Source organism: Arachis ipaensis, chromosome B1 (assembly GCF_059453495.1).
Source record: "Arachis ipaensis isolate K30076 ecotype BB chromosome B1, ASM5945349v1, whole genome shotgun sequence".
Classification (NCBI taxonomy): domain Eukaryota; kingdom Viridiplantae; phylum Streptophyta; class Magnoliopsida; order Fabales; family Fabaceae; genus Arachis; species Arachis ipaensis.
This window is the reverse complement of record NC_142436.1, coordinates 86,179,669-86,190,733: the sequence shown is the minus strand read 5'-3', so window position 1 is coordinate 86,190,733 and position 11,065 is coordinate 86,179,669. Positions and strand designations below refer to the sequence as shown.

The following is an 11,065-nucleotide window of genomic DNA, read 5'->3' as shown; positions in this document are numbered from 1 at the left end:
CGGTCCCCTGTATTAGATATCTAAGAGATACTCATTCTAGCTTCGTTGCATGTAGAACGGAAGTGTTTGTCAGGCACGCGTTCATAAGTGAGAATGATGATGAGCGTCATATAATCATCACATTTATCATGTTCTTGGGTGCGAATGGATATCTTAGAAGGGGAATAAGTTGAATTAAATAGAAAACAGTAGTACTTTGCATTAATTCATGAGGAATAGCAGAGCTCCACACCTTAATCTATGGAGTGTAGAAACTCTACCGTTGAAAATACATAAGTGATGAAGGTTCAGGCATGGCCGAGAGGCCAGCCCCCAAAACGTGATCACAGGATCAAAAATACAATCTGGGATGATCCAAAGATGAAAATACAATAGTAAAAAGTCCTATTTATACTAAACTAGCTACTAGGGTTTACAGAAGTAAGTAATTGATGCATAAATCCACTTCCGGGGCCCACTCGGTGTGTGCTTGGGCTGAGCTTGAATCTTACATGTGCGGAGGTCCTTCTTGGAGTTGAACGCCAGTTTGTAACGTGTTTCTGGCGTTCAACTCTGGTTCGTGACGTGTTTCTGGCGTTTAACTCCAGACTGCAGCATAGAACTGGCGTTCAACGCCCTTTTACGTCATCTAAACTCGGCCAAAGTATGAACTATTATATATTTCTGGAAAGCCCTGGATGTCTACTTTCCAACGCAATTAGAAGCGCGCTATTTTGAGTTCTGTAGCTCCAGAAAATCCACTTTGAGTGCAGGGAGGTTAGAATCCAACAGCATCAGCAGTCCTTCTTCAACCTCTGAATCTGATTTTTGCTCAAGTCCCTCAATTTCAGTCAGAAAATACCTGAAATCACAGAAAAACACACAAACTCATAGTAAAGTCCAGAAATGTGAATTTAACATAAAAACTAATGAAAACATCCCTAAAAGTAACTAGATTCTGCTAAAAACATACTAAAAACAATGCCAAAAAGCGTATAAATTATCCGCTCATCACAACACCAAACTTAAATTGTTGCTTGTCCCCAAGCAACTGAAAATCAAATAGGATAAAAAGAAGAGAATATACTATAAATTCCAAACTATCAATGAAACATAGCTCCAATCAGATGAGCGGGACTTGTAGCTTTTTGCCTCTTGAATAGTTTTGGCATCTCACTTTATCCATTGAAGTTCAGAATGATTGGCATCTATAGGAACTCAGAGTTCAGATAGTGTTATTGATTCTCCTAGTTCAGTATGTTGATTCTTGAACACAGCTACTTTATGAGTCTTGGCCGTGGCCCTAAGCACTTTGTTTTCCAGTATTACCACCGGATACATAAATGCCACAGACACATAATTGGGTGAACCTTTTCAGATTGTGACTCAGCTTTACTAAAGTCCCCAATTAGAGGTGTCCAGGGTTCTTAAGCACACTCTTATTTTGCTTTTGGACCTTGACTTTAACCGCTCAGTCTCAAGTTTTCACTTGACACCTTCACGCCACAAGCACATGGTTAGGGACAGCTTGGTTTAGCCGCTTAGGCCAGGATTTTATTCCTTTAGGCCCTCCTATCCACTGATGCTCAAAGCCTTGGGATCCTTTTTATTTACCCTTGCCTTTTGGTTTTAAAAGTTATTGGCTTTTTGCTCTTGCCTTTTGGTTCTAAGAGATTTTGGCTTTTTCTGCTTGCTTTTTCTTTTTCTTTTGTTTCGCTATTTTTTTCTATTTTCTCTTTTTTTTTTCTGCAAGCTTTGTTCTTTACTGCTTTTTCTTGCTTCAAGAATCATTTTTATGATTTTTCAGATTATCAAATAACATGTCTCCTTGTCATCATTCTTTCAAGAGCCAACATATTTAACATTCATAAACAACAACTTCAAAAGACATATGCACTGTTTAAGCATTCATTCAGAAAACAAAAAGTATTGTCACCACATCAATATAATTAAACTAAGTTCAAGGATAAATTCGAAACTCATGTACTTCTTGTTCTTTTGAATTAAAACATTTTTCATTTTAGAAAGGTGATGGATTCATATTCACTACTTTAAGGCATAGACACTTAAACACTAATGATCATGTAATAAAGACACAAACATAGATAAACATTTAACATAAGAAAACGAAAAAACAGAAAGTTTAAGAACAAGGAATGAGTCCACCTTAGTGATGGTGGCGTTTTCTCCTTGAGGAACCAATGATGTCCTTGAGCTCTTCTATGTCTCCTCCTTGTCTCTGTTGCTTGATCCCTAGTGATTTTGGTGCTCCTATCCTTAGTTGCTCCCAATAATTGTGTGGGGGAAAATGTATCCCCTGAGGTATCTGAGGGATCTCTTGATTTGCAGTCAAATGTTCTACCACTGAGCTATAGATCCTTTACATGAATCTCTCCATCTCCCATGACTTGGAGGTGGAAGCTTTTGTCTTCACTTTTCTCTTCTCTCTTTTTTTTTTTGAGGTTTCTCTGGCCTTGGGTGCCATCAATGGTTATGGAAAAGCAAAAAGCTTATGCTTTTACCTTATGCTTTTACCACACCAAACTTAGAATGTTGCTCGCCTTTGAGCAAAAGAAGAAAGAATAGAAGAAGAAGAAGAAGATATGGGGGAGATGGAGGGATGTGTGTATGGATGTGAGTGGTGGATGGAAAACAGAAGGGATGACCATGAATGGAGAGAGAGAGGGTGAGGTGGGTGGAAATCCTATGAGATTCACAGATCCTGAGATGATCCTGTGGTGTCCACAGATCCTGAGGTGTCAAGGATTTACATCCCTGCACCCATTAGGCATGTAAAATGCCTTTGCATGCAATTCTGGCGTTTAAACGCCGAATTGATGCTTGTTCTGGGCATTTAGCGCCCAGATGCAGCATATTTCTGGCGTTGAACGCCAGCCAGATGCTTGTTTCTGGCGTTCAGTGCCAGCTTTCCTCACTGTGCATTTCAGGCGTCTGAACGCCAGGATGCTGCTTGTTTCTGGCGTTCAACGCCAGAAACATGCTCTGTTCTGGCGTTGAACGCCAGACAGATGCTCCTTACTGGCGTTTAAACGCCAGTAAGATCCTCCTCCACGGTGTGATTTTTCTTCTGCTGTTTTTGATTTCGTTTTCAATTTTTATATTTATTTTGTGACTCCACATGATCATGAACCTAAGAAGACATGAAAAAACAATAAAATAAAAATAAAATTAGATAAATAAAAATTGGGTTGCCTCCCAACAAGCGCTTCTTTAATGTCAATAGCTTGACAGTGGGCTCTCATGGAGCCTCACAGATGTTCAGAGTATTGTTGAGACTTCCCAACACCAAACTTAGAGTTTGGATATGGGAGTTCAACACCAAACTTAGAGTTTGGTTGTGGCCTCCCAACACCAAACTTAGAGTTTGACTGTGGGGGCTCTGGTTGACTCTGTTTTGAAAGAAGCTTACTGTGCCTCTTTTCCATGTTTACAGAAGGATGTCCTTGATTTTTAAACTCAAGGGAGTCCTCATTCAATTGAAAGACTAGTTCACCTCTGTTAACATCAATCACAGCTCTTGCTGTGGCTAGGAAGGGTCTTCCAAGGATGATGGATTCATCCTCATCCTTTCCAGTATCTAGGATTATGAAATCAGCAGGGATGTAAAGGCCTTTAACCTTTACTAATATGTCCTCTACTTGTCCATAAGCCTGTTTTCTGGAATTGTCTGCCATCTCTAATGAGATTTTAGCAGCTTGTACCTCAAAAATTCCAAGTTTCTCCATTACAGAGAGTGGCATGAGGTTTATTCCTGACCCAAGGTCACATAGAGCCTTCTCAAAGGTCATGGTGCCTATGGTACAAGGTATTAGGAACTTTCCAGGATCCTGTTTCTTCTGAGACAATCTCAGTTGATCCAATGCATTTAGTTCATTGGTGAACAGGGGAGGTTCATCTTCCCAAGTCTCATTACCAAATAAATTGGCATTCAGCTTCATGATTGCACCAAGGAACTTGGCAACTTGTTCTTTAGTGACATCCTCATTCTCTTTAGAAGAAGAACACTCATTAGAACTAATGAATGGCATAAGGAGGTTCAATGGAATCTCTATGGTCTCTAGATGAGTCTCAGATTCCTTTGGTTCCTCAGAGGGAAACTCCTTATTGATCACTGGACGTCCCAGGAGGTCTTCCTCACTGGGATTCACGTCCTCAACCTCCCTTACCGGTTCGGCCATGGTAATTAATTCAATGGCCTTGCACTCTGCTTTTGGATTTTCTTCTATATTGCTTGGGAGAGCACTAGGAGGGGTTTTAGTGATCCTTTTACTCAGCTGGCCCACTTGTGCCTCCAAATTTCTAATGGAGGACCTTGTTTCATTCATGAAACAAACAGTGGTCTTAGATAGATCAGAGACTAAATTTGCTAAGCTAGATGGATTCTGCTCAGAATTCTCTGTCTGTTGCTGAGTGGATGATGGAAAAGGCTTGCTATTGCTAAACCTGTTTCTTCCACCATTATTAAAGCCTTGTTGAGGCTTTTGATCCTTCCATGAGAGATTTGGGTGATTTCTCCATGAGGGATTATAGGTGTTTCCATATGGTTCACCCATGTAATTTACTTCTGCTATTCCAGGGTTCTCAGGATCATAAGCTTCTTCTTCAGAAGATGCATCTTGAGTACTGTTGGATGCAGCTTGCATTCCATTCAGACTCTGAGAAATCATATTGACTTGCTGAGTCAATATTTTATTATGAGCCAATATGGCATTCAGAGTATCAATTTCAAGAACACTCTTCTTCTAAGGTGTCCCATTACTCACAGGATTCCTCTCAGAAGTGTACAAGAACTGGTTATTAGCAACCATGTCAATGAGTTCTTGAGCTTCTACAGGCGTTTTCTTTAGGTGAATGGATCCACCTGCAGAAGTATCCAATGACATCTTAGCTAATTCAGACAGACCATCACAGAATATATCCAGGATGGTCAATTCTAAAAGCATGTCAGAAGGACACTTTTTGGTCAGTTCCTTGTATCTCTCCCAAGCTTCATAGAGGGATTCACCTTCTTTCTGTCTGAAGGTTTGAACATCCACTCTAAGCTTACTCAGCTTTTGAGGAGGAAAGAACTTGGCTAAGAAAGCCTTGACCAGCTTATCCCAAGAGTTCAGGCTATCTTTAGGTTGAGAATCCAACCATATTCTAGCTCTGTCTCTTACAGCAAAAGGGAAAAGCATGAGCCTGTAGACTTCAGGATCTACTCCATTAGTCTTAACAGTATCACAGATCTGCAAGAATTCAGTTAAGAACTGAAAAGGATCTTCAAATGGAAGTCTATGAAACTTGCAGTTTTGTTGCATCAGAGAAACTAATTGAGGTTTAAGCTCAAAATTGTTTGCTCCAATGGTAGGGATGGAGATGCTTCTTCCATGTAAATTGGAATTAGGTGTAGTAAAGTCACCAAGCATCCTCCTTGTATTATTATTATTTTTGGCTGCCATCTCCTCTTCCTGTTCGAAAATTTCTGTAAGGTTATCTCTGGATTGTTGTATTTTAGCTTCTCTTAGTTTCCTCTTCAGAGTCCTTTCAGGTTCAGGGTCTGCTTCAACAAGAATGTTCTTATCCTTGCTCCTGCTCATATGAAAAAGAGGGAACAGAAAAATAATAATAATAGGGATCCTTTTTGCCCAAGTATAGAGGTTCCCCTGTGTGAGTAGAATAAGAAAAGAATGTAATGTAAAGAAGGGAAAAAGAGAAAATTCGAACACAGATGGAAGAGGGGGTTCGAATTTGGGTGAGATGAAGTGTTAGTAGATGAATAAATAAATAGAAGGAGATGAGAGAGAAAGAGGATTTTCGAAAATAATTTTTGAAAAAGAGTTAGTGATTTTCAAAAATAGTTTTTGAAAAAGGTTAGTAATTTTCGAAAATTAAAATCAAAAATTAAAATAATTAGTTAATTAAAAAGAAATTTTGAAAAAGAGGGAAGATATTTTCGAAAATCAGAGAGAGAGAGAGAGTTAATTAGGTAGTTTTGAACAAGATAAGAAACAAACAAAAAGTCAATTAGTTAGTTGAAACAAATTTTGAAAATCAAATTTTAAAAGATAAGAAGATAAGAAGTTAGAAAAGATATTTTAGAATCAAATTTTTGAAAAAGATATGATATGAAAAGATATGATTTTGAAAAAGATAAGATAAAAAGATATTTTTGAAAAGATATGATTGAAATTAGTTTTGAAAAAGATTTGATTTTTAAAATCACAATTAATGACTTGATTCACAAGAAATCACAAGATATGATTCTAGAACTTAAAGTTTGAATCTTTCTTAACAAGTAAGTAACAAACTTGAAATTTTTGAATCAAAACATTAATTGTTGATGATATTTTCGAAAATTATGAGATAAAATAAAAAAGATTTTTGAAAAATATTTTTATAATTTTCGAAAATAAATAAAAAAATGAAAAAGATTTGATTTTGAAAAAAGATTTTGAAAAAGATAAGATTTTTAAATTGAAAATTTGATTTGACTCATAAGAAACAACTAAATTTTTAAAAAAATATTTTGAAAAAGTCAACTCAAATTTTCGAATTTTATGAGAGAAAAAAGGAAATATATTTTTTTGATTTTTTTGAATTTTTAATGATGAAAGAGAAAAACATGAAAAAGACTCAATGCATGAAAATTCTGGATCAAAACAATGAATGCATGCATGAATGCTATGAATGTCAAGATGAACACCAAGAACACTTTGAAGATCATGATGAACATCAAGAACATATTTTTGAAAATTTTTATATGCAAAGAAAACATGCAAGACACCAAACTTAGAAATCTTTCATGTTCAGACACTATGAATGCAATAATGCACATGAAAAACAAACAAGAAAAGGCACAAAACAAGAAAACATCAAGATCAAACAAGAAGACTGGCCAAGAACAACTTGAAGATCATGAAGAACACTATGAATGCATGAATTTTCAAAAAATGCATAAAAATTTTTAGAAAAAATGCAATTGACACCAAACTTAAAAATTGACTCAAGACTCAAACAAGAAACACAAAATATTTTTTATTTTTATGATTTTATGATTTTTTTTGGATTTTTCGAAAAATAATGTGAAAAAGAAAAATAAGGATTCCAAAATTTTTAATATGAATTCCAGGAATCTTGTGCTCTTTAATCTAAAGCTCCAATCTGAGGGTTAGACATGGCTTAATAGCCAGTCAAGCTTTAGCATGTAAATCAGGTGGATCAGGAACAGCAGCAGGTGGATTAGCAACAACTAGCTTGCTCTTGATAATGTTGGGTTGGAAGCCCCAGTCCAAATAAATTTAGACATAGCTTTACAGCCAGCCAGGCTTCAACATGCTTCATGAAACCTAGAATTCACTCTTAAAAATTCTGAAATAATTTTCGAAAACAAAGGGGGGAATTTTTGAAAGATTTTTGAAAAATATTTTTTTTTGAAAACTTTTTGAAAATAAAATAAGAAGAAAATTACCCAATCTGAGCAACACGATGAACCGTCAGTTGTCCAAACTCGAACAATCCCCGGCAACGGTGCCAAAAACTTGGTATGCGAAATTGTTACTCTGAGGTTATAAAATTTGTTGTTTGTTCTCTCCCTGGCAATGGCGCCAATAACTGGTGCACAATACCATGGTCCAAGAATAACTTCACAACTTCGCACAACTAACCAGCAAGTGCACTGGGTCGTCCAAGTAATAAAACCTTACGTGAGTAAGGGTCGATCCCATGGAGATTGTTGGTATGAAGTAAGCTATGGTCACCTTGTAAATCTCAGTCAGGCGGATATCAAATGGTTATGGAGTTTTCGAAAATAAATAATAAATAAATAGAAAATAAAGATAGAAACACTTATGTAATTCATTGGTGAGAATTTCAGATAAGCGTATAGAGATGCTTTCGTTCTTCTGAACTTCTGCTTTCCTGCTTTCTTCATCCAATCAGTCTTACTCCTTTCCATGGCAAGCTTTCTGTAAGGGCATCACCGTTGTCAATGGTTACATCCCATCCTCTCTGTGAAAATGGTCCAAATGCTCTGTCACGGCATGGCTAATCATCTGGAGGTTCTCGATCATACTGGAATAGGATTTACTATCCTTTTGCGTCTGTCACTATGCCCAGCACTCGCGAGTTTGAAGTTCGTCACAGCCATCCCTTCCCGGATCCTACTCGGAATACCACAGACAAGGTTTAGACTTTTCAGATCTCAGGAATGGCCATCCATAGTTTCTAACTTATACCACGAAGATACTAATAACTCGGACTCGGTCCCCTGTATTAGATATCTAAGAGATACTCATTCTAGCTTGGTTTCATGTAGAACGGAAGTGTTTGTCAGGCACGCGTTCATAAGTGAGAATGATGATGAGCGTCACATAATCATCACATTCATTATGTTCTTGGGTGCGAATGGATATCTTAGAAGCGGAATAAGTTGAATTGAATAGAAAACAGTAGTACTTTGCATTAATTCATGAGGAACAGTAGAGCTCCACACCTTAATCTATGGAGTGTAGAAACTCTACCGTTGAAAATACATAAGTGATGAAGGTTCAGGCATGGTCGAGAGGCCAGCCCCCAAAACGTGATCACAGGATCAAAAATACAATTTGGGATGATCCAAAGATGAAAATACAATAGTAAAAAGTCCTATTTATACTAAACTAGCTACTATGGTTTACAGAAGTAAGTAATTGATGCATAAATCCACTTCCAGGGCCCACTTGGTGTGTGCTTGGGCTGAGCTTGAATGTTACACGTGCGGAGGTCCTTCTTGGAGTTGAACGCCAGTTTGTAACGTGTTTCTGGCGTTCAACTCTGGTTCGTGACGTGTTTCTGGCATTTAACTTCAGACTACAGCGTAGAACTGGCGTTCAACGCCTTTTTACGTTATCTAAACTCGGCCAAAGTATGGACTATTATATATTTCTGGAAAATCCACTTTGAGTGCAGGGAGGTCAGAATCCAACAGCATCAGCAGTCCTTCTTCAACCACTGAATCTGATTTTTGCTCAAGTCCCTCAATTTCAGTTAGAAAATACCTGAAATCACAGAAAAACACACAAACTCATAGTAAAGTCCAAAAATGTGAATTTAACATAAAAACTAATGAAAACATCCCTAAAAGTAACTAGATTCTGCTAAAAACATACTAAAAACAATGCCAAAAAGCGTATAAATTATCCGCTCATCATACCTCCATATTTTTTTTTAGCATTTTTAGTGTCTTGTAGCATCTCCTTGAATTTTGCTGGCTGTTTTGTTAGAAAGCACAATTGTTGATTGAGTTCAGCAACTTGTTCTGAAGGACCAAGTTTAGTAGACACTGCTTTGGCTTCTTCTTTTATGGAGGACCCATTACTTATGTACAGATGCTGATTTCTGGCAACTATATCAATAAGCTCTTGAGCCTCTTCAATAGTTTTCCTCATGTATATAGATCCACCAGCTGAGTGGTCTAGGGACATCTGAGCTCCTTCTATAAGCCCATAGTAGAAGATGTCTAATTGCACCCATTCTGAAAACATTTCAGAGGGGCATTTCCTTAGCATCCCTCTGTACCTCTCCCAGGCATGATAAAGAGATTCATCATCCTCTTGTTTAAAGCCTTGGATGTCCAGCCTTACTTGTGTTATCCTTTTTGGAGGGAAATATTGATTCAAGAATTTGTCTGATAACTGTTTCCATGTCCTTATGCTTGCTGTGGGTTGGTTATTTAACCACCTTTTAGCTTGATCTTTTACAGCAAACAGAAAAAGTAACAGTTTGTATACATCCTGATCTACCTCCTTGTCACATACTGTGTCAGCAATTTGCAAGAATTGTGCCAGAAACTCAGTAGGTTCTTCCTGTGGAAGACCGGAATACTAGCAGTTTTGTTGCACCATGACAATGAGCTGAGGATTTAGCTCAAAACTGCCTGCTTTGATGGAGGGTATACAGATACTACTCCCATATGCAGCAGTAGTGGGGTTAGCATATGACCCCAGAGTCCTTCTGGACTGTTCATTTCCACTTAGATCCATAACGGAGAAAGGGAGATGATGTGAATTGCAAGTAAAATATATTTTTATAATTTTTTTTTGAAAACCGAAATTAAAATAAAATAAAATAAAATAAAATAAATGAAAAATTGACTATATTTTCAAAAATTAGAAGAAAAAGAAATAAAAGAAAAATGAAAATTAATTAATTAAAAAGATTTGAAAAAGATGTGGGTGAGGATTTTCGAAAAAAATGAAGAGAGAAAAATTGGTTAGGAAATTTTGAAAAAGATATGTCTTAAAATTAAAGATACATGTAAGAAAATAAAATAAAATAAAAAAAGAAAAGATATGAAAAAGATTTGATTTTAAGATTTGAGATTAGAAAAGATAAGATAAGCTAGGTAAGAGAAGATAAGGAATTTAAATTAAAAAGTTTTAAATTTAAATTTTAAATTTGAAAATTAAATTTTGAAATTTGAAATTTGAAATTTGAAATTTGAACTTTGAAAGTTGAAATTTGAAAATTGAATTTTGAATTTTCGAAAAAGTCAACAATATAAGATAAGGATTTGAAAAAGATTTAAATTTTGAAAAGATTTGATTTTTAAATTTGAAAATTAGATTTTGAATTTTAAATTTTGAAATTTGAATTTTGAAATTTTGAAAGTTGAAATTTTAAATTTGAAATAAGATAAAATAAAATTTTGAAAAAGATATGATTTTTTTGAAAAAAATTTGAATTTTGAAATTTTTAAAACTAAGATAAGATAAAATAGAAATTTTAAAATAAAAATCTGAATTTTTTTTTTGAAAAAATTTTGAAATATTTGCTCAAAAATAGTTAGAGAAGATATTTTTTTATTTTTGAATTTTATGATGAAAAAGAAAAACACACAAAAGACACACAACTTAAAATTTTGGAGGGAAAACACCAAGGAACACCAAACTTAAAAATTTTAAGATCAAAATACAAGGAAGACTCAAGAACACTTTGAAGACTCACAAGAACAACAAGAACATGAAGAAAGAACACTAAACTTAAAATTTTTAGAAAACCAAAATAAAATTTTCGAAAACCAAAGAAAAATTAACAAGAAAACACC

General features: G+C 35.7%; 1 non-coding gene across 1 annotated transcript; it reads left to right on the top strand.

The window, feature by feature from the left end:
- The first annotated feature begins 4,937 nt into the window (after window positions 1-4,937).
- On the top strand, window positions 4,938-5,045 carry LOC148577331 (small nucleolar RNA R71). The gene has a single exon (XR_015904434.1). It is a non-coding gene; the product is annotated as a small nucleolar RNA R71 (small nucleolar RNA).
- Window positions 5,046-11,065: the final 6,020 nt, after the last annotated feature.